Source organism: Panthera pardus, unplaced genomic scaffold, assembly GCF_024362965.1.
Source record: "Panthera pardus isolate Hobbes unplaced genomic scaffold, ASM2436296v1 HiC_scaffold_24, whole genome shotgun sequence".
In the NCBI taxonomy this organism is placed as follows: Eukaryota; Metazoa; Chordata; class Mammalia; order Carnivora; family Felidae; genus Panthera; species Panthera pardus.
This window is the reverse complement of record NW_026526810.1, coordinates 103,679,579-103,705,004: the sequence shown is the minus strand read 5'-3', so window position 1 is coordinate 103,705,004 and position 25,426 is coordinate 103,679,579. Positions and strand designations below refer to the sequence as shown.

The 25,426-nt window shown below is 35.0% G+C and overlaps 1 protein-coding gene across 15 annotated transcripts in view; it reads right to left on the bottom strand.

Annotated features, from left to right (window-relative positions):
- FUT8 (fucosyltransferase 8) overlaps positions 1–25,426 on the bottom strand; it is a 310,615-nt gene that overhangs the window by 198,458 nt on the left and 86,731 nt on the right. For 5 of the 15 annotated variants that reach the window (XM_019451533.2, XM_019451534.2, XM_019451535.2 and 2 more), the window contains exon 3: positions 10,163–10,253. The exons of 5 other annotated variants lie outside the window; for them this stretch is intronic. The gene's annotated coding sequence lies outside the window, so the exon portion shown is untranslated. Of the gene's footprint in view, positions 1–10,162; positions 10,254–24,156; positions 24,211–25,426 lie in introns of all 15 variants that reach the window. 5 more of the 15 variants (XM_053889503.1, XM_053889504.1, XM_019451537.2 and 2 more) reach the window with 2 other exon arrangements.

Here is a 25,426-nt window from a genome sequence, read left to right as displayed (position 1 = left end):
ATTAAAATTACTATTAAATAGTTTCCTACTATTACATTTAAAAATGTTACTATTCATTTTAAAAATATACCCTCCAGGGGCACCTAGGTGGCTCAGTGGGTTAAGCATCTGACTCTTGATTTCAGCTCAGGTAATGATCTCATGGTTCGTGAGATAGAACCCCATGTTGTTGGGCTCTATGCCAACAGCACAGAATGTGCTTGGGATTCTTTCTCTCTCCCTCTCTCTCTGTCCCTCCCCCACTCACACTTGCTCACTCTCTCTCTCAAAATAAATATTTTAAAAATTAAAAAAAAGGGGCGCCTGGGTGGCTCAGTCGGTTAAGCGTTCGACTTCAGCTCAGGTCACGATCTCACGGTCCATGAGTTCGAGCCCCGCGTCGGGCTCTGGGCTGATGGCTCAGAGCCTGGAGCCTGCTTCAGATTCTGTGTCTCCCTCTCTCTCTGCCCCTCCCCCATTCATGCTCTGTCTCTCTCTGTCTCAAAAATAAATAAACATTAAAAAAAAAAAAAAACTTTAAAAAAAAAAATATATATATATGTATGTATACACACACACACACACACACACACACACACACACACACATCCTGAATGTTAAAGATAAATAGAGTATTTGGTTTGTTTCCCTTTTTTCACTTTTTACATGAACTGTCTATAATACAATGAATGGGACAGGACGCTCCATACTTCTTCACTAAAATGCCCCTTACTCCAAAACCTTCTTCACAAAACAGACACTCATTTATTCAAATATTTTTTAAGTGTGTATTATGTTCCACTCCCTATTCTAGGCAATCTAAGTTCTGTAAATGGAGGGACTGATTCTATTTCAATCATTGCTTTATATCCTATGTTTAAGTGGACTGTCTGGTACATAGTAAACTTTCATACATGAATGAATGGATGATCATACTTGTTCATTCATCTTTCACTATTTTTTAAGTTTTAACTTGGAAATTAGTTCCATTTTCATTATTTTCACTCTGCAGAGTAATGAGCCTATAAAATGTCCTTATCACTGACAAGTCAGGCTCACTTCTGGGAAGATGGATACAGAGGAAAAAAAAATACTACTACAGCATTACCTTTTGGAACCTCTGTTCAGTTGTGTTTAAAATTTTCAAAGTTCCTTTTGAGCTTCAAAACATCATCCATAGAAAATGTGACTCTAACCGGTGGTTGGTCTCTAACATTTCAGTGGGAAAATAGTAATCCTCTCCAAAAGGTCCAGCTGGTACACACAGAAAAACTTTAAAAATCCAATTAAACTGCAAAGTTATGATTGAATTCATAAAAGATTTATATTGCTTTTCCAGGAAAATGTTTTGAGAGAAAGAAAAAGACCATTGAAATACCAAAACAACAAAATCTTATAATCTGATCAAATTTTGGCCTTTAAAATTACTATGCAGTAGATCTGTTGAGAAACCTTATTTAGAGGTGTTACATGCCTATTCTGTTTTCTCTCATTTGGAAAATCCAAGTACTATAGAAATTAAAATTGGAATCACAAATCTGTGAAGAACCTGGAGACATACAGAGTTGATCCTTCTGCCTTTTACTCATTTACACTTAAACCAGTTTACATACCTAAAAAATGTATCCACAACAAAGAATTACTCATGGTGGGGATGGAGACAGGAGATGTGGTCAGAGTTAAGGTGGGACTCTGGGAAAAGAAATGTAAGTTACTCCTAAGAATGTTTGCATTGGAGAGAATTGTTTAGATGAATGTCATGATCTAACTTCTATTTTAGTATCACTCCAGAATTTATACTTGAATGTTAAATGCATCTGTTAAATACATATGCTTGAATGGAATATGCATGTTGATCATGGCCATGTATTTTGCCTCCTAACTGGTGAGAATGACATGCAAAAATTTAGTGAGAGAGGATTTTGGTTTGTATTAGATGGTGAATACTTCTTCAGCTTCAAAAAGTATATGCTGCCAAGCAATGTATTTTTATAAACATACCCTATTATTATTAGATTGCAAGTTCTTCAAAAACAGCATCATGATTTTATAATTCTTTATATCGTCACTACTTAGAATACACACATAGGTATTTAATATTCACTGATTATCACTGAAAATATAGGTATTTATCTGGTCCATTTAAACAGAATTTCATTACCACAAAAATTTTTAAATATTAAAAAATACATAAAAACATATCAGCACACTTGAACAGATACTTGCACACCAATGTTCACAACGGCATTAGTCACAACAACCCAAATATCCGCTGATAAATGGATAAACAAAATGTGGCATATCCATAAAATAAAATATTATTCGATCTTAAAAAGAGTGAAATTTTGATACATGGTAAAACACTGATGAACCCTACGGATACTATGTGAAGTGAAAGTAGTCAGTCACATAAGAATGAATAGTATAGGATTCAACTCATGTGAATAGTCAAATTCAAATTGACATAAATTGACACAAATTGACATAAAATAGTCAAATTCATAAAGACAAAATAGAACAATGGATATAAGGAATGCAGAACTAATGTCTCATGAGTATAGTAGTTCGGGAGGATGAAAACGTTCTAGAGACACAGTGGTGATGGCTCTACATCAGTGCAAATGTACTTAATGGCACTGAGTTACATACTTAAAATGGTTAAGTGGTAAATTTTATGTTATATGTATTTTACCACAATAAAAAAAGGTCAAAAATATTATACTACTTTATGACAGACGTGCCCAAATAATACGTTGTAAATGTATAATCACAGAATCCTAATAGTTCTTAACATTAAATTTTAAGAAAAAAAGAAGTTAAAAAATTAACAGCCAGTTTTATATGTACCTGGTTTCTTTAAAAAACAAACACACATACCAACCAAACAAAACAAACCCTTGAAGATACCAAGTTATTTTTATTTCATCAATACATTTAATGCATGGATTTATTCTAACTTTGCAAGCCCTTTGCCTTATGGCAAAATTACTTCAACTTAGCCATAATCAACATATCCACATGTCTTTAATATTCACACACAAATTCATCTCCACTTTCTCAGCAGAATCTTGCCTGCACTTAAATATTTTTGCAATTCAATTTTGATTCTGTTTTCTGATTATTTTTTTCCTTGCAGCTAAAAACTATGCATGCAAAACTATTCCCTACTTTCTGTAACATTTTCAGGGTGGTTAACAAACATCTAATAAGAAATATAGCATGTCAAATAAAACGATAAACTGGTAATTCTTGAAAGTGATTAACACTCTCTATGCTAAATTATTTCCTAATTTTTGGGAAATGTGTAAGAAAGTAAGTTACAAGTTACATTCATCTAAACTTATACAAACCTAAGTCAACTGCTTCAAGATACAAAGCCAATGGTATTTTTGCTGCTAATTATTTATAAAAGTGATTCACATTCAAACAAATCTAACTGAAATTCATGGAACTATATAATATCCTTAAAAATACAAACTCCCTAGTTCAATACGATATACCACACACACACATCAATTTCTATTCTATGATTATGTCAAAGAAATAATATTGATTTAACACATGGTTAAATTCAACAACACTGATTTAATTCATAAATCATTTAACATGATTCATTTATGAGACTCGATCTTATTTTACCAACTAAACTTTAATATTGGTTAATTAATTCTTTCTCTGGTAATTAACAAACTAGAAAATTTTCAGTACCAGTTAATTTTCCAAGATCTTCTCACAAAACCATTATTGTATACTGAAGTCTTATTAAAAATGACATCACTTAAGATAAAATAATAAAAACAAAGAAAGAGGTATATTCAAGTGTCTGACTTCCTTACTACCCTATTAATATTCCTTCTAGAAGTAGCTATTTCCAGTGAAAATAAATCCTTTGATCCATAATTTCCCTACTTTCTCAATGAATCACATTAAGCAAAAATTAAGTAAAGTATTATAGAGTCCTCCCTAAAAAAACACAACCAGAAATTTTTCTTTTTATGTTCTTCTTGGTATATATTCCACATATTGTATGGATTTGGTGTCCAAAAGATTTATCCAGGAAAACTCACATATTTATTTACGTTTTTAGCAGTTTAACATTCACATTCAGCTTCAACAAAAACTTCTTAGACTATACTAGGAACTGAATTCCAACCACAACTTTATAAAGTGGGTGTTAGGTTTGGAAAGAAGATAATTTGATCCCACAATCAATTACCAGTGAACTCAAGAGATGCAATCCAGATATTACTGATGCCAAAAGGAAGGAGGAAGAGAAATGACACTTGCTACATGTCAAACATGAGCACTTTGCATACATTTCCTCATTAATTCTTATCATTGCTTTGTAAGGTAGACACTATCTTCATTTTGAAGATAAAGAAACTCAGGTAAGAAGTGATTTGACTTGATCAAGGTTTGTACAGAAAATCAGCAGCTAAAACAGGACAGAAACCCTAGGATTATACACTGACAGATTTTTGTCCTTAAACCACTACTTATGATCCAAGGAGAGAGTTCATTTGATGTGCTGTTTTATTTTTGTTTCAGTTTTGTTGGTTTTTCTACAGAAAAGGGAACGATTTCACCAAATCCATTTTAGTAAGACTTCTAATTCCTTTAGCAAATCATACCTATAATAGTAATCCCTATAAGGTCACTATCATGAGTCTACCACGCAGACAAATGATAACAATGACACAGCATTTAGCATGCAACTAGATGTCAACCCAATATTATTCCAGCAATTCAACAGGAAAACACTGAATGCCTTTTGTCATTAGAATAGCTTTGCTAAAAGCATAAGAGACTGTTAAAAATTGAGAACAAACTGAGGGTTGATGGGGGTTGGGAGGAAGGGGAGGGTGGGTGATGGGTATTGAGGAGGGCACCTTTTGGGATGAGCACTGGGTGTTGTATGGAAACCAATTTGACAATAAATTTCATATATTAAAAAAAACAAAAAACAAAAACAAAAAAAAAACAGGGGTGCCTGGGTGGCTCAGTCGGTTGAGCGTCCAGCTTCAGCTCAGGTCATGATCTCACCATTGGTGAGTTCGAGCCCCACGTCGGTCTTTGTGCTGACAGCTCAGAGCCTGGAGCCTGCTTCAGATTCTGTGTCCCCCTCTCTCTCTGCCCCACCCCGGCTTGTGCTCTGTCTCTCTCTGTCTTTCAAAAATGAATAAACATTAAAAAAAATTTAAAAAAAAAAAAAAAGAATAGCTTTGCTAAGAATTAGCCCCCTCTTAAACTAGGTGCCAATTCATGAAAACCACTTTGAGCAACAGAGAATGAGAATTAAAATTTAAAGAAAGAAGGTGAAATATTTATCTTCATTCTACCCAATGCCCCTATATTCCACTAATTTAAACCTATGTTCCTGCTCCCCACTAGTATAGCCCTAAAGGACAGCAAGAGCAGTAAGAAAAGGATGAAACATCAACCATTTCAAATATAAAATCAAACTAAAGTCATTTTCATCTCTCCTTGAGGAAGTTCAGCAGTTTATCATGCAAAGTATCTGTCTTCTCCTAGCCTAGAAAACCTAAAATCAAGTTAGAATATTTTCTTCCTTTACAAATTCTCACCTGTTCTTTATCATGTGCTTCTGTTCTTCCTCAAAATCACTCAGAAAGAAAGAAAGAAAGAAAGAAAGAAAGAAAGAAAGAAAGAAAGAAAGAAAGAAAGAAAGAAAAGTAAGGAAGGAAGGAAGTGAGTCAGACATCTAGAGAGTTCTATTATTCAGGAACAAAGGTCAATAATTATCAAATACTGGCCAGGCCTTGAGGGATTCATATTTCACAGTAATTTTCAAATTTTGCTACATGGAATCGAAGAGTTGTACAAAATATTCCTAGTAGCTTACAAATGAGAAACTGCCAGGTAGGCTTCATTTATAAAAGTATATAATTCACATACACTCATTTATTATACCAAACCTGAGGCCAGAAAAATGTGTACCACAATAAAAATGAAGCTATAAAATTCTCACCCTACATTATGGGATGGGGGGGGGGGGGAGGAAGGAGGAAGGAGAGGCAGGTGATAATTTGTTGTATTTTTTTAAATGAGTTCCTCATCTTTCTTTTTTCTGATCTTGTTTGCATCAGCAAATCCTACAGGAAACAAATTAAAGTCTAAAATGAACTCTGAAATTTCTGAATAATACTATCCTTATTTTTGAGAAAAATGTGTATTCTAGTGGTTTTTGGATGAAATAATCTATAGATGTCAATCATATCTGGTTGATTGATGGTGCTGTTGAGTTCAAATATATCCTCACTGATTTTCTGTCTGCTAAGATCTGTCCATTTTTTAATAGAAGAGTGTTGAGATACCCAACTACAATAGTGAACTAACTCATCTATTTCTCTTTGCAATTCTATCAGTTCTTGCCTCACATATTTTGATGGCTTATTGTTAGGTACATCCACAGTAAGGATTATGTCTTCCTAAAGAAGTAAACCCTTTATCATTATATAATGTTCCTGCTTATACTTGAATAGTTTCCTTGCTCTGAAGTCTGCTTTGTCTGAAGTTAATACAGCTGCTCCAGCTACTCCAACCCCATTAGCAACAAATTTTCTACATTTTTGTTAACTGAGAAAGTCTTTATTCTCCTTCACTTTTAAGGACAATTTAGTAGGACAAAGAATTCTAGATTGTTGGGTTTTTCTCTCAACACTTTTAAGTATTTCCCTCCACGCTCTTCTTGCTTGCATGGTTTCTGAAGAGAAGTCAGATATGATTTTTACCCTTGCTCCTATATAGGTAAGGTGTTTTTTCCCTCTGGCTTCTTTCAAGATTATTTCCTATTTCTTTGATTTTCTGCAATTTGAATATGATATGCCTAGGTGAAGTTTTGGGGACACTTAACCTGCCTGGTATTCTCTGAACTGCCGAGATCTGTGGTTTGGAGTCTGACATTAATTTGGGGAAATACTCCATCATTATTTCTTCAAATAGTTCCTCTGTTCTTTCTTCTCCTTCCTCTACTTCTGGTATTCCCATTATGTATATATTACATCTTCTGAGACTGTCCCACAGTCTTTGCTTATATTTTAATTTTTTTTCAGTCTTTTTTCTCTTTGCTTTTAAATCTTAGAAGATTCTACTGACATATCCTCAAGCTTAGAGACTTTTTCCTCAGCCATGTTCCATCTTCTAATAAGCCCATCAAAGGCATTCTTCATTTCTGTTACAGTGGTTTTTTATTTCTAGCATTTCTTTTTCTTTCTTAGACTTTCCATCTTTCTACTTACATTATCCATCCATTCTTGCATGTTGTCTACTTTCTTCATTAGAGCCCTTGGCATATTGGTTGTAATTGTTTTAAATTCCTGGTCCAATAATTCTAATATCCCTGCTATGTTTGAGTCTGAACCTTATGCTTGCTCTGTCTCTGTAAACTGTGCTTTTTGTTTTTTTATCATGCCTTGTAATTTTTTGTTGTTGTTGTTGGAAGCCAAAAATGATGCACTGCGTAAAAGGAACTGCAGCAAATAGGCATTTAGTAATGTGGTAAGGTTTATGGGTAGAAGAAGTGTTCTACAGTCCTATGATTAGGTCTCAGTCTTTTAGGGAGCCTGTGCTCCTGAGTTATGACCTTCAAAGTTCTTCTCAGTCCTGTCTGCCCGCCACCCCCCCCCAAACCAGATACACACACACACACACACACACACACACACACACACACCCCTCTTAGGTCAAACAGGATGGCTAGAGGAAGCTGGAATTGGATATTTCTCTTCCCCCCCCCCCAACATAGAAAGCTAAAACAGGCTATAATTGGGTATTCCCCTTCCTCCAGTTCAGTTAGGCTCTGATAATACCCTAATAGGTTAGGCTCTGATAAAATACCTTTCCTTTTAGAAAAAAAGAATGCCTCAGCACATTTCAAAGTGACTGCCTTCCTCTTCCCCTTTCCCTGTAAGAAGTACCAAGGCATTTTTCTCTAATATTCACTGTGAAGACACGGTAGAGTTCCTGGAGGTAAAACCATGGAAGTGTGGGGCTCCTAGACCTAGGTCCCCTTGGAGTTTATACTTCACACTTGCCCACATTGAGCCTCTGGCAATTCGTTAATTACATTTCAGGTTTCTTCCTATCCGGTACTGGTTCCCTTAGAGGTTTCTGCCCCTGAGTTCTGCTAGGGTAAGTTGTCATTCTCTGTATTTGCCTGCTAACTCGGGGAGAGCAGCTTGCCTTGTGACCTTAACTCCATGAAAAATCTCAGAAAAGTCAGCTGATTTTTCAGATTGTTCAGTTTTTTACTTATTGTTAGGACAGAGTGATGACTTATACGTCGACCAAAAACCACAAAAAAATCTCCATTTTCAATTTTTACCTTCACATTTTCCTAATGGATAAAGTGATATATATAGCACTCTTATGCTATTATGAAGAGAGAAAAAAATAGAGATTTGAATTTGTCTCAATGGCATACAAATTACCTAAAATATGATTGATCATAGGGTTCACCCTGTAACACCAAAATGCAAATTATTAAGCAATATACTTCATTAACAAAGTTATTTCACCCTTCCTTTCTGAAGCTATGAAAACACATATATAACCAAATATTATAGAGATCATTTAGAACCTGCATTGTTATTACAAACTAAAATATTTCCTAAATAAAGACCTAAATATTAAATTTCCTTAGGGGCTTTTTAAAAATTTACCAGTAAAGACTGTAATTCACTGGCATTCTTACTAATTTGCAGAAAAATAAAGCCTGCCTCTTAATTCCTAAAATAGAATTATAATGCCCTCCAAACAAACTTAAGTTTTCAGATTCTTCCTCTGGAGGAAATAAAAAATCAGTAAAATACTAAAATTTTTATGTGAAATTTGACATTTGGATGCCAATTCCCAACATTTGCTATTTCTGTGGAATCAACCTTTATCAAAATTAATTTATTCAGGAAATCTTAGTCCACTCTATAGTGTTGTCTGCTATTCTGATAGCAAGAAATACAGCTACTTTTTTTTCCCAAATAACACTGTAAAACAGCTCATTACTCTTTATATTATTGACTTAAATTTTATTCAACTGACTTTTAACATACTTAAACAAAGGCATACTGGTTAAATAAGATAAACATATCTAATTCACCTTAAGAAATTTAAAAGCACGTTGCATATATAAGTTCCCAAACATAGCAAGATTGTCACAATAGCCAAACCCAAGAGAATATATTAGCAGTACTTTCACTTTACATAAATGTAACTATTTTATTATTATTTTCCACATCTGTGATGCATTAGGTATAACAGACATTTCTGAGCTCTTAATACACTGAACAGATGGTGAACCATTACAAAATTAGGAACAAGTGTAAAATCTTAAAGAATTATTAATAATCTTGCTCTTCAGCCAAAGGAGAACTACAAAGTTGGACAAATAATTTTCCTACAAGGATAATGAGGAATTAGGGTGAAACACACAGGAAATGATTTGGGGATGGTTACAAAAAGCATGGGGAAAAGTGACTATAGTAACAAGTTAAAAAGTTATATAAATGCTCCTAAAAAAAAGATTAATCAACCCAAAAGGAAGCTGTCAAATGAGAATGAAGATGGATACTTGTGTTGTGAAAGACAGAAGAGAATGCTCTAAAAGTTCCATTCTTAATTTGCTAAATATAAAATGGCTGAGACCCCACATTCCTGAAATCCCAAAACAAAATCAATATCTAACTAAAAATGAGACTTCATACTTGGCATAATTTTTAGCTAAAGTAATAACCTATAAAAATGGAGTCAATTATGTCAGTTCATAAGAGACAAAGAAATGAAAACATCAAAAGCAAAAAACAAAAATTAAGACTCTCTAGTCATGTCAAGTGGTTTATATATGTAAAAATAAACTATCCAGGTGAAAATAGCTATGTGAAAGAGACAAGAGAGCCTAGCAGAGCACAGAATGTACTCCTGCTCCAAAAAAGTCACATGATTTTTAGAAAGTCACTGATTACCTCCAAAGATGAAATAGTGTAGTCTCAGTGCAATCTTTTGAGGAATAGTAATACACCATCAATCAATAGTAATACACCATCAATCAATAATATAGTGTTTTCTGGGTGAAGGGATATTACCTAATGAGAAAAGGATTTTCTCACTTTTAAAGAGAAAAATTTTATTAACAAAGTTATTCCAGTATTAACTGTGAAAAATGGCTTACCTTCCTTCCACTAGAACACAAGCATACAAAACCACACAGTATTTCCAAAAGGAAGATATTATTGCTTGAATCTGGGTCACTAAAATTATCACTGTTCAAAATGAGACAAAAGAAAGGGGTAACATTAATTATCTACAATTACACATTTTCTTTGTTGTTAACATGAAATATATCTCACATAAAACCTCATAGGCCATTCAAATGAGACACATGACCCTAGGTTTGAAATCTCTAGAGATAGCTCCTTTGAAGACTGGACAAATAGTTTAAACCATTTAAATAATTCCTGATCACCAAATGTGAATAATTTTTTTTCTAACTAAAAAAATTTTTTTATTATTTACTGTTCTCACACCACTTTAATTTTTTTCCCCTAAAAAAGAACATGGAAATTCAGCTACACAAAAAGGCCCACTGTAAAAAAAGAAAAGTGGGGAGGGGGAGATACTCAAACAGCTTCAAGAACAAAAAGCATGTTCCACACCAGATCGTATTTACAGTTCCTCATCTAGAATTCAACTAACATCCAACTGCAGCAATCAGCCAAGCTTGGCAAATTAAAATAACAGTAATTTTGACAGATTATCTTCTATAAATATTCAAATATGGGCGTTTATGTGCATGTAAGGGTCTCTATATGCCAATCAAAATGCTTTGTTTAAGATACTAAAATTGAGCTTTTTTCACCCTTCTTTTCTATAGGAATCCCCTGAACCCTTGACTTTCATTTTAACTCTTTCACCTCAGCTGATAAAGAGGCCAATTATTTCTCTATTCATGGCCTAAATTATCCATAGTCTGAATTAAAATTTTAAGTATAATATTCATATCAGACAAAAAGTACCTAGAATCTTAGAAAAACTAAATCTGTAAAGAAAACAGAAAAGATTCAGGAATGGGGATGAGGTGGGTGCAGAGACAGAATCTTGAAGGATGGCAACTCAATAAACGATTAACTTTTTATTGATGTGACCAGGTATGGCTTAGTAAAGTAAAATTCAAATGTAAAGAGCAATTAACAAATTGATAAATTTGGGCTGTATTTAAAGTTACAGTAAAACAGACTATCATTTATTTGGCTCAAGGCAAGACCCTATGCTTTGATGACAAGTTTAAGTATATAAAAGTACCAAAAGTGGGGAAATGCAATTAGTATGAAATTCAAACCAAATGTAATATTTGATATCCAGAGAGCCCTATTTAATCAAGAATAATGGCTCTAATGAAGGCAAGATAACTGATGCATACATTTGTTAATTGTCCTCTTATCCTATCTCTCATTAATTAGTTCCCCTTAAACATATACACAATTACTGAAAAGACTCAGATGTTCCAGGAAACTACAAGTGATAGATACGCCTCTGCATGCAGACGATGCAGTAATACAAAATAATGGACAAAAATCTAACCTATTCAGAGGCCTATGCGTTTCTAGTTCCACCTGGAAAGAAACGGCTATAAATCTATTAAGATTGCTCAAAATATTTCTAGAAAGTTAGTCAAGCTTTTAGGAAACTTTTACTTTATCATCATTTACCATCAAGCACTCAAACCCAGGTCCAACAGTGGATCCAAGCCATACCAGTGGTTTTCAAACCAGGGAAGGGAAAAGTCTGGTCGAGGAAATAGCTTCAGCCTCCTCTAGGGGCTTGTTAGAAATACAGAATCTCAGGCCCCTATCCAGGGACATACTGAATCAGAATCTGCATCTTAACAATTCCCAAATAATTCAAATACATATTAAGATGTGCGAAGTTTTGCAGGAAGAAGAATATTAGAATGAGAGAGAAGGTATAATCTTCTGTTCAAAGATTGGGTTCCTACTGCAGGCTACTGTTTGGCCAATAAGCAACCAATTTTTAACCTCTGGCTTATAGCATCATTATTCCTCCTACAGTTTTTCTATTTTAAAATACAAAACCCCTCAAGAGCCAAAGAAATTAGTATCTGATTAAATCTCAGGTCCCCAGAAGGGCTGTGACACAGTTATCTTAGAGCAGGTGGTCCCGTCTCATACCCCTGAATTACATTAACTAGACAAGTTAATTTAACAACTCCTTTCATTCCAAATCCTAGACTCTAAGAGTGTGTGAGGTCCCAGTAGCTAAGAAAGAGATCAAGAGACCAAGAGCCTATCCCATCGTGTAACCAGGAGAGGAGAAAGCTGTATGTGGTTGTTATTTGGCTATCGTCTCTCAGCTCCAAATCCACCCTTTAGTACTCAGCATAGTGATACTGAAAACAAAACTCAGGAAACACTTTTCTCTTTTGCCAGCCAGCTTCCTCATGCTGCCACTAAGCGCAGTAGAAGAAACTTGCTTTTTCCAGTCAGCACTGCCCTGGCACAGGCCCTCCACTCCACCAATAGCAGTTGGTGACCACCACCAGTTTTTCCAGCACTCTCAGAAGCAGCAGAAGCAGCCCAGGCAGTACCCCCCTCTAGAGGTTTTGAACCCCAACTCTACTCCAAGCCCTTCTTTGTTCTCCCAGCCTTATTTCTACTTTCTGTAATTGTCTCTGTGTTACTCTAGTATGCCCCTTTTGCTTTTTCAACCCTCCAACTCCTGTATAACCCATTCCCCTATGTTAAATTTCCTTGGCAGAAATATCTAGTGTGTATTACTTCCCTGTCCATATTCCAGCTGATACATCATGGCTAGATGGAATAAAATCCAGCATGATCTTTATCACTTTGGAAAAACAATTTTCCAAAAACATGATAGTCCATAAGAAAATATCTACTGCTCTCCCCCAAAATAGGTACAAGATGGGAAATGGATGTAAGAAGTATGGGTGAGAAAAAAAAGATGAGGAAACACAACTTAGGAAAGTAAAAATATAATATATAAGTTTTCCACTTTACATAACAAAAATCTCAGAATTTATGAAGTGGAAGGAACTATATTCCTCTGCCTCTGCCATTGTTTAGTTTTATTAAAGCAGTTTTCTACTGAGTTTGAGCTACTATATTTTCAGGAAGCCATTGAGAAATTAGGGATGGTCCAAAAAGTTACAAAAATGATGAAAGCAACAGGCAATAGGATGCATGAGGAGAGATTCAAGGAGTCAAACTTCCTAGTCCAGTCCTGGGAAAAGAAAACTTCAGGTATTAGCTGTCTTCCAGTTAGAGAATTCTTTAAGCTGTGTTGCATCATCCTTACAGATGCTTAAAATGATAGAAGATAAAGTAAAGGAAGACATAAAATAGAGCTTCTTAGCTTAATGACTCCCCTTCAGATTACTAAAGTAGTAGCTCTTAATGCTATTTACACATGAGAATGAATTAGAATATTTTTTACAAAAATAATAAAATAGTAATAATGATGATGCCCAGAACACTAACGCCAGAGATCTGATTTAACTGGTCTGAGATAACTGGTCTAGGCATATTTTAAAAAAAAAACAAAAACAAAAACAAAAACAGGGGCACCTGGCTAGCTCAGTCAGTAGAGCCTGTGTCTCTTGATCTCATGCTTGTTACTTCTAGCCCCACGCTGGGTGTAGAGATTACTTAAAAATAAAATCTTAAAAAAACAAAACAAAACAAAACAAAAAACCACTCAAGTGTTTATAAAGTACTGACAGAAGAACTGAGAACAACTTAATGCAATCTTTCATAACTTTAATACCCAAAGTTTGCTCTAAGTACTTAGCTACATCCAGATTACCAACGGAGCTTGTTAAAAAGGCAGCATCTCAGGACTTACTGAGTAAGAATCTAACAAGATCCCCGAGTAATCTGCACATTAAAGTGAAAAAAACATCATCCTATAACAGTTTGAAAAGGGTTTGAGAGTGTGTGTGTCCAAACTCCAACCTAAAATTAACTAAGTTGATTTTTCTTAAGTTTAAACAGTTTAAAACAGTTTAAGTTTAAACAGTTTTTTTTTTTTTTAAAGTAATCTCTACACCCAACGTGGGGCCCAAACTCCTGCCGCATGCTCTACCAACTGATCCAGTCGGTCACCCCTAAGTATTTTTACTTTGAAAGTCTATTAGAGTTTACTAATAATATGAATAACTTCTAATAATATGTAATAACAATATTTATTCAGCCTATACAATTTGTAGGTACTGTTCTTTATAAAATGATTTAATCCTCAACATATATCTATAAAGTATACAATTTTATGATCCCTGTTTTACAGATAAGAAAACTGAGGCAAGCCTGAGTTATATAAAATAAGTAGCTTGCCCCAGGTCACACAATTAGTAAGTGGCAAAGATGAGAAATGAACCCAGATAGTCTTGTTTAAGAGCTTAAACTTAACTACAAAATAATACTATGTTTGCCAACACCATCCAAAAACATTCTAAAACCATTCAGGAGAAAAGTATAATTACAGGTAATAAGATTGCTTTAAGAATAAAGGGGAAAAAATCATGTGATTTTCTCTGGTGGAAAAAAAAAAAAGATCAACAGAGTTGTGATAGTGTATCATTACCTCAACACTGTTATGGGTCTGTGGCCCACTTAATACAGAAAAGAACATGACAGAGAAGACAATAACACAGGAAGTTGCTTATGACACCAACACAGTCAATATTTTGATAAGTGATAAACATATGAATACTACATATGAGACTATCTCATGGGAGAAATATTTTTGGTAATAATCACTTTATTATCTACATTTGGGAAATAACTGACAGCCCATGTTAGGAGATAATACATTCTCCTCAATGCCTCTTTAATTCACCCCTACAACTGCTCCTACTATCACCAACCATCGCTACCACCCTGAGGAAAGTAAAGTAGAGACGGCTATGATTATTTTTCACAATGAAACAGGAATGATATAAATTTAGTCTGATTTTTCTCCTCTTCTGTACCCCACTGTTCCTAACTTCTCAAAAGGCCCACTCTCTGCTTCTGTCATAACAGAAGTAAAAGTTCCAGGCCCAGTAAGACCCAAAAATTACTTTTGAAGATACAGAAGACAGCTTTTAAAAGAAGAAGTCAGACTGAGGCTGTCAGTTAAAGGCCTACCACTAAGTTGTAATAATTCATGTGAATTCTAAATAGCATAATACAATTGCCAAAGTTCCCAAAGGTAAATAATGTTATTGTACCAGCAAATAGAATAGAATTTATTGTACAGCAAATAGAATAGAATCCAGAATATGCAAAATTATATCCTATGACTATTTAAAGCAAAGCCACAATTTCTAAGATGTCTTAACTTCATTCAACCCAAGCATACTCTTAAAAAAAAAAAAAAAAAAAAAAAAAAAAAAGTATATGGTACCTTTTTCATTAATAATGACAAAGTTCTGGTGACCTAGTTGCTGAGAATGAACAAAACCACAGACATTAAAAAACAGAGTTGGGGTGCCTGGTTGGCTCAGTCGGTTAAGCATCTAACTTTGGCTCAGGTCATGACCTCGTGGTCCGTGGGTTCGAGCCCTCGTTGGGCTCTGTGCTGACAGCGCAGAGCCTGGAGCCTGCTTCGGATTCTATGTCTCCCTCTCTCTTTGCCCCTCTCCTGCTCATGCTCTATCTCTCTCTGTCTCTCAAAAATAAATAAATGTTAAAAAAAATTAAAAATAGAGTTGCTTATCCCATAAGAGTTTTTACAGTGGACGCTGGAGCCAGAATGATTTGGAGACTAAAAATACCAAAGCTAATACTCACTAAAATGCAGCCTTCTAAACACCTAAGTTTAAAACTATGACTTGAAGCAATTCATTGGTTCGTTTGGATAAGTTTTTACCTGAAGAATCTAAGAAAGCTGAGGTTCATGTGAAGCACTGCCGGAGTACAACTTAATTTCCCAAAGAATGGAGGAAGATTCCCAGGAAGCCAACACTGACAAAACCCAAAAGAAGCATGTTCTTAGGAGGCAGAGCAGCTGTCAAAAAACACAGAGGCTGAGCATTCCTGATATGACTTTCATTAACTAATATGACTAACAAAATTACCCATACCCAAAACTCCTTGAAAATTTCCATCAGGTTTTAATTATCCATATTAGTTATGTAAATTATTTGTAGTTATTTTTTCCTTCTAGTTAGAACCAGAAAACCACTCTCTTTATCTCTCCACCTATCTTCATAAAGTATGTGTTCTCAGTCTGCCTTCCTTTCCTATCCTATTCCAAAAGGCTACATTTGAATACTAAAGAAAAATATATTTATAAAAAAATAAAATATACATTATATTTACTAAATTTGAGTTGAATGAATAATCACTACTCCTCCTACCCTCATAACATATAAAAATCGTATTTATTATATATCATCTATAAAAATTTTAATGGAAAATATTTACCCCTCCATCACCAATAAAATAGAAAACTTACTGTGTCAAAGAAAAAATAACCATTTAAAAATCACTAGAATCATTTCTTTTTAATCATCAGGAAGAATAAACTTAAAAAGATGATTCTCAACTTCATTGTGGATCAGAATTATATATTAAGGTCATAAAATTGTTGACTCTGGGGCCCATGACCAGAGATTTTGAATCATAAAAGGTCTGAGTTCCTGAGGATGAACCCAAAACTGTACATTTTTTTTAACGTTTATTTATTTTTGAGAGAGAGAACAGCAGGGGAGGGGTAGGGAGAGAGGGAGACAGAGAATCTGAAGCAGGCTCTGTGCTGTCAGTGCAAAGCCGAACACAGGGCTCAAACCCACATGAGATCATGACCTGAGTCTAAGTCAGACACTCAACCAACTGAGCCACCCAGGCACCCCCCGGCAAAACTGTACATTTTAACAAGCTTCCTAAGTGATCAGGATGCAGGTTATCCCTGAACCACTCTTTGATATATACTTAACCTTCAAACCACTGTCAACTTCCCAGCAAGTCCTTTAGGTCTGATCACACAGCCCACTCCTATCTCTCATCTTAACAGCTTCAATTTCTGATTAAACTACACGGTTGGAACTAACACAGAGAAAAAATAATAGCAACCAGTTGTTGGACATATACTACTATTGGCCATGAAGTTCACATAATCTATTACAGACATAAGAATTAAATGATATATGGCACAAAAACAGATGCTCAGATCAATGGAGAACAGAGAACCCAGAAATGGACCCACAAACATAGAGCCAACTAATCTTTGACAAAGCAGAAAAGAATATCCAATGGAATAAAGACAGCCTTTTCAGCAAGTGGTACTGGGAAAACTGGACAGCAACATGCAGAAAAATGAACCCGAACCACTTTCTTACACCATACACAAAAATAAACTCAAAATGGATGAGAGACCTAAATGTAAGACAGGAAGCCATCAAAATCCTCGAGGAGAAAGCAGGCAAAAACCTCTTTGATCTTGGTGGCGGCAACTTCTTACTCAACACATCTCCGGAGGCAAGGGAAACAAAAGCAAAAATGAACTACTGGAACCTCATCAAAATAAAAACCTTCTGCACAGTGAAGGAAACAATCAGCAAAGCTAAAAGGCAACCAACAGAATGGGAGAAGATATTTGCAAAAGACATATCACATAAAGGGTTAGTATCCAAAATCTATAAAGAACTTATCAAACTCAACACCCCAAAAAAAAAGAATCCAGGGAAGAAATGGGCAAAAGACATGAATAGACACTTCTCCAAACAAGACATCCAGATGGCCAACCGACACATGAAAAAATGCTTCATATCACTCATCATTAGGGAAATACAAATCAAAACCATAATGAGATACCACCTCACACCTGTCAGAATGGCTAAAATTAACAACTTGGGAAACAACAGATGTTGGTGAGGATGCGGAGAAAGAGGATCTCTTTTGCATTGTTGGTGGGAATGCAAACTGGTGCAGCCACTCTGGAAAACAGCATGGAGGTTCCTCAAAAAATTAAAAGCAGAACTACCCTATGATCTAGCAATTGCACTACTAGGTATTTATCCAAGGGATACAGGTATGCTGTTTCGAAGGGACACATGCACCCCAATGTTTACAGCAGCACTATCAACAGTAGTCAAAGTATGGAAAGAGCTCAAGTGTCCATCAATGGATAAATGGATACAGATGTGGTATAGATAGATAGATAGATAGATAGATAGATAGACAGACAGACAGACAATGGAGTATTATTCGGCAATCAAAAAGAATGAAATCTTGCCATTTGCAACTATGTGGATGGAACTAGAGGGTATTATGCTAAGCGAAATTAGTCAAAGAAAGACAAATATCATATGACTTCACTCATATGAGGACTTTAAGATACAGAACAGATGAACATAAGGGAAGCAAAGCAAAAATAATATAAAAACAGGGAGGGGGACAAAAACATAAGAGACTCTTAAATATGGAGAACAAACAGAGGGTTACTGGAGGGGTTGTGGCGGGAGGCAGCGGGGAGGGGGAATGGACTAAATAGATAAGGGGCATTAAGGAATCTACTCTGAAATCATTGTTACACTATATGCTAACTAACTTGGATGTAAATTTTAAAAAATTAAATTAAAAAAAATTATGTTACCCAGGAGTGGGTGGAAGAAAAGAAAAGAAAAGAAAAGAAAAGAAAAGAAAAGAAAAGAAAAGAAAAGAAAAGAAAAGAAAAAGCACTGTGCTCTTTATATAAAACCAGAGCCCAGAACTTAAAAGGTAGCAGAAATTCTCTGGAGTCCCCTGGAAGTCCCTCTAACTATGCAACACACACAGAACCTCAAACAGCAAGAAGTCTAAACATTTGGTAAACCCTTCCCCATCCCTTCTTACTAAATATAAAAAATATATTCCCCTCCTGATCAGATTATCTGGATACAACTGAATAGTGACTGATGGCTTTTTGCCCCAGATCAACCTGCTCTCTATGTGTGCTATACACATAGAGGGAATAAACTATCTATTTATAATTCAATCAGAACTGTTTTATGAACGTAACAAGAACAATCAATCTTTTATCTTTTCATGATACATAAGTACATTGTTCAGTAAGATAGTCAGTAGCCAACGTGGCTCTTCAGCATGCAAAATATGGCTAGTTTGAACTAAGAAAATCTGTAAGTGTAAAACACACAATGATTTCAGACCTGGTAGGAATAAAAGAATGTAAAATATTTCATTGATATTTTTATGTCAATTAGTAGATAATATTTTTAATACTAAGTTAATATTAGTATGCTAAGTTAAATAAACTGTACTATTAAAACTAATTTCACCTGTTTCCTTTTACCTTATTTAATGTGGTTACCAGAAAATTTAAAATTACATGAATGGTTCACATTATATTTCTATTAGATAGTGCTAGTCTATAAACTAGTGATCAATCATAAGCTATTATGAAACTATTTCTATGTCAACCTCTCATGCCTATATAGCATCATAAAACCTAGTCATTATAATAACCAAAATTCCCTTTCTCGCTGATATGCAAAGTGATTATATTCATATTCAGGTTCCTTCCTTTCTGATACCTTCATTCAATCTTAAAATGTTGAATAAATTCTATAGTATTTCACCTCTTCCACCCTATCTCTTCCAACCAAGTTAATGGCCTTAAAATATTCATCTTTCATCTCTGACAACTATCATACTTGGAGAAGGGGAAGCTAAGAATTTTTCCCCAAAGGGCCTCCAGATTATCTCTAATAGGCATTATGTGGTAGCGTTAGGGTTTGGTATTTAAAACCAAATACCACTAGCGTGGACTCTGCCTCTCACTGTGCAAAGCACTAGAGCTCAGCTCCCTCGTCTGTAGTAAGGATAATTATTATTATCATTTAACATTACATTTTCATTTAACCTAATATTTAATATTAAAATATCAATACAATAAATTGTTATTATATGAGAACAGCATTTAGAACAGCACCTGGAACTTCACTGTTAATAAGTATTAGCTATTATCACTATTTCCTTTTTTGATCTGCCTCCTGAACCTATCATTCTCCTCTTCTGTTTCTGGCTATCCATCAGCAGGTTCTCTTCTGTTTCAAGCCTGTTGTCTATCTAATAAAATGTAAAAAATACAGAACAGCAGATGGAGCAGAAGGTTATTTGATCTGATAAAAACAAAGAATTCCAAACACAAGAGCCCATATAAGAAAGTGTACTTCATCACATAATAGATAGATTCCTTACTATGAGAAACAGTCAAGCCAATTCTGGGACCCTATAAAAGATATCTTCAACAGGGTTGGAATAAATGTTGCTCCCAGGTTTCACTTTAATTGTCTATGTCCCTGTCAAGGTATCCAACCCAGATGTTAAAATTTAGAACCTATCCCATTGACAATACTCATCAAATCTAAAACTGTACATTCTTTGTGGCACTTTGACTCAGCTACTGATTCATGTCTGTACACCTAAAAAATCAACAAGCTCCCACCTGCAACTATTAGAGAGCCCAAGTTTAGACTTTCATCACACTGCAACATAAGTTAAAAATCTGTCCACTCTTACCTAAAGAAAGCCTCAAAAAAGCAGGAGATATATAAGAAAAGGTCAAAATGCTCATTTGTTACTTGTAGCATACCAAGTCTTATGGACTTTGAGAAGATTCAGGTGGGTAGCTCTTTAACTTAAGCCAAAATCTGGGTCAGCCTCTCATTACCCTCTTCATATTCTGTCATACACTGTAGACATTTGCATTATATATTTTATTTCTTTCTTCCCCAAATTACACTAAACGTATCTTACAGGCAAGGACTATATCTTCCTGAATTCTAAAGTCCACAACCCTGGTTCTGATATACTGGATACTCAACTATTTGTCATGCTGGATTGAAAACAATAGTTATAAAAACAGTATCATTTGCCTTTGTGAAATCTTCAGTTTTTAGAACATTTTCATGTGAGTTCATCTGATTGTCTCAACAATCCTATAGTCACATCCAAGACCTAGTCTCCTTTTTCATGAAGTACCTTAACTAAAGCTCATAAATCGACGTAACTAATTCAAAATCATTCACTTGTGTATGTCTTAATAGGAAAACTTTTAGTGCAAGGCCATGATGGTCATTGGTGACAAAGCCAGAATTGCATGAACTGTATCACACCACACTACAACGTGAGCCTTTTTCAGAGAGAACCAGTAGGGGAAGGAAGAAGACAAAAGCAAAGACAGTGACAACAGTAAGTTTTGGTAATGAGATAAATGGATAGCCAGTTCTTAAATAAAATTAAATTATTTTTCACATTTCATTTTTCCTCTTATTAAAGTTTCAAAGTTTTATTTTCCTTCCTAAAAGTTTCTATTAAGTTTCTTACTTCATATAATTAATCATATCTTCATCATTAAAATTATGCTCAATCTCAAATAAGCCAATCTATGTTTTAAGAGTTATATAATTTGGGGGCCCTTGGGTGGCTCAGTCAGTTAAGCGTCCAACTCTTGGTTTTGGCTCAGGTCACAATCTCACAGGTTCGTGAGTCTGAGTTCCAGTTGGGCTCCTCACTGACAGCAGGGAGCCTGCTTGGGATTCTCTCTCTGCCCCTTCCCCACCTGTATGTACATGCACACACACACACACACACACACACACACACACACTCTCTCTCTCTCTCTCTCTCTCTCTCTCTCTCAATAAACTTAAAAAAAAAAAGTTATGTAATTTTGTAAATATAGTTTCTTTACTCTGTCTTAATGAACGTATTTAACTATTCATTTGAATTCACCAGTATTCTCTGAAGTTCAATTTTCTCTCTCTAAAAATACCCTACTATATAAGTCCACACATCCTGCTGATATTACCACTTAAACTCATGTGAGGAAAGAACTGGCAGTTTCTCTCTAAAAGCACCTACAATGAGCAATCAATCAACATTAGTTGACATCCAAGATTACAACAGCAAAGTTAACTTGCTACCTTTCGTCACTCCTGAGTTCATATTTAGAATGTCCTATAAATCTGTTTAACCAATGACTTAATGTAATTCAACTTCTTTGAATCCGTTTCCTCGTGTGTAATAAGAAAATTGGTCTAGATCTTTGGAACTTCTTTAAGATCTAAAGAGTTCCCAAGGGAATCTACCCCCAAAGCCAAGAGCACACTGTACACACTGTAGGTTAGCCAATTTGACAATAAATTATATTAAAATAAATAAATAAATAAAATACTGGACAGAATAAGTAAATAAATAAAAATAATTTTAATAAAATTAATTAATTAATTAATTAATTAAAGACTTCCTAAGTCTGGAGATTTAAATCCAACTTTATTTACCCTCTAAAAGTTGATTTCTTAAATTAATGTACATACTTGCACCTTTTCTACCCACTGTACTTAAAGGTAAGAACCATACATTTTTTAACATGGTGGTATATACATATAGATATGTTTCATTTGCTTTCCTACCTGAAAGTGTTGAATCGTTAGCTTTGGCAAAAGACTCTTTGAATTTCCTTATGTGTGATTCAACAGCAAATGACTACAATTTTAAACCAATTCTGAAAATATAACCCTGTAAAATTATGGTTAGAATCGAAGTTACGTTATGTAGCTCATGATCGACATTTCATAACTAACATCTGCAAAAGAGATGGCAATTAGTTGAGACAGTGAGACTGGCCCCAAACCTTGCTCTTAGCCACGGTTTTCATAACCCTTTTATCCAATCCTTGACTAATTGAAAAGTAGACCTTAGAATGACATCTATATCCCTAAATCATAAAGCCACAGGAAGAGAGAATCAGAGGACGACCAACAAGGATGTATATTTAACTTCTTGTTTATAACAGAACTTGCTCCAAAAATTAACATTTACCAAATTGTTTTTAGACAAGGTTAAAGTCAATTTCCTAACAGAGTAAAATTTGAAGAAATATTTTTGAAAAAAATTTTGAAGTAAATTTGAAGAAAAACATAGATGTAAGGTTTTGCAGATATTTCCAGTCAACTTGTAATAATATCAACATTACGTCAAATTTAAAATATAAAAACTATTATCCCCCTAAATAGTTTTAGCAGATGCCAGAGTCTTGATAAAAATCATTAAAGTGTGTTTGGAATACATGTATATCTATAAAATTAAATACAGAAACAAGCTGATAAAAATCATTTAACTGTGCATAGAGCAATAGAACTAAAAAGGTTCCAGAAACCTTAACGAAGAGTCACATATAATCATCACATCTGCATGCAGTTAAACATATGGCACTCCAGTTTCGGGAATCCTGAGCTCACCAAAACTTTTACAACTAAATTTGGGTTACTTGGGGTAAGGGAAAGAGATGCGAAAGGAGAGTGAGGAGCCTTTAAAAACCCCTATTTTGACTAAATCTGCAGCTGTAATTACAGCTGTTCTGAAGCTTTCTTGTAACTGCCTAATTACATTTTTTTTTTAATAATAACAACCAAAAGTAGGCTTAACAAACTGACGAATGATAGGAGGACTCCATAGTTAAAAGCTATTTTTTATATAAAATTAATTAATTTCCTATTGTTTTTACTCTGCAACTAATAGATTAAAAATTGTTACATAAGCACAAGAAGCTTTCTCAACTTCCTTGGGTTGTGGAATTCTCAATTTTTTTTTAACATTGAAAAGTACATTAGAAAGTACACTGCACTTCTTTCCTTCAGTAATTTTGCAGAAACTCTCATTTCATGTTTCTTCTCTTTCACCATGCCATTTATTTTACGTAACTATGAGACGAGTATGACACAAGCTAGATTTATGTACGATTTCAATAAACAACACAAAGAAGCCTTTTGCTATCATTCCAAACATACCATAGTCTCCCCTCCACTCTTTTCCGTAGGGTATACATTTCAAGACCTCCAGTGGACTAAAACTGAAGATAGCACCAAACCCTATATATACTATGTTTGTTCCTATACATGTAGACCTATGATGATGTTTAATTTATAAATAAGACACAGTAAGAAATTAACAACAATAGTTGAAAATAAAACAGATTGTAACAATATGCCATAATAAAAATAACGTGAATATGGCCTCTCTTTCTGAAAATATATTTTACCATCCCTTTTCTTGTAATGATGTAAGATGATATAATGCCTGCATGATGAGATAAAGTGAGGTGAACAACACAGGCACTGTGACAAAGCATTAGGCTACTACTGACCTTCTGACGTTAGAAGGAGAGTCATCTGCTTATAGACTGGTTGACTCTGGGTAACTGAAAACATGAAAAGGAAAACTGTGGATAAGGGGGAACTACTGGAACTACTGTATTTTCTAATGGTATATTTACTAAAAAAGTTACATCATGCAGAAAATGAAGTTATACACCTCTTAAGACTCACTTATGTGTTATATTTTAGATATCACTGGCATCCCAGTTAATTCACTATATTGTTATTCGTTCAAAGGGATAACATTTGAAAATCACAAATCTGATTCTAGTCAAAGATGGCAACAAAATCTCAAACTCACATCCTCTCACAGACATATTAAATCTACAGCTAAACATGAAACAAATCCTGCTGAAAGAAATCCAGAGGACAAATAAGAAAAAACATACATTGAATGGGTAGGAGAAGCTGAGAAACACTCTCTCCATAAACCCCACTCCCAGCAGACTGACATACAACTGAGAGGGAATTCACAACTACCAGCTTCTCCCTGAGGAGTAAAGGGTTTCAACCCACATCTAGTGCCCCAACTTTTAAGACTTCTAACTCAGGGATGAGCCCCCAAAACATCTAGCTCTGAAAGCCATTGGGGCTTGTGTCCCCAAGACACAGAAAACTACAGCAAATAAAGAAACAGTTCTTGGTGGGCTTCAGGGACTCACGGTGGCTATGCGTCTAAGACTCAGAACAGAGGCAACACACAAAAATGCCCATCTACCAGCCTTTCCTGAAACAGGCCTATTTGGCTACCTTAAAAGGTGCAGCCTTAGGGTAAGGCTTCTCATTTAACACACATCTAGGGATCAGCTGTAATTCTCTCTAGAGACCAAGAAAGCCAGTGGGCACCATCTTTGTGTTCTCTCTCTGCCCAGCTCCCAGTCACTGGTATCTTCCTGAAAGGAATTTGCGTACACATTTGGTGCCTGGGCTTTGCAACTTCTGCCCAAAAGACACACCCTGTGATAGCCCAACTCTGGTAGCCAGTGAGTCTTGCATTAGCAGACTCAACAATCCTCAACAGGATTGTAGCAAACAAATAAATAGTTCTTAAGCAGCTATCTCCCCAGGGCTCAACACACAGGAAGGAGACAGAAACACCCATCTCCCCAGTCATTCCCAGAAAGAAGCCTATTTACATAATTTAAAACTTGCTGCCAGAGGATGAGGCTTCTAATTTAGCATACATCTACAGACGGATGTCAGTCTTGCATGAAAACTGGGAAGCCAGCAGACACCAAATGTGCATTCCCCTAGTAGATC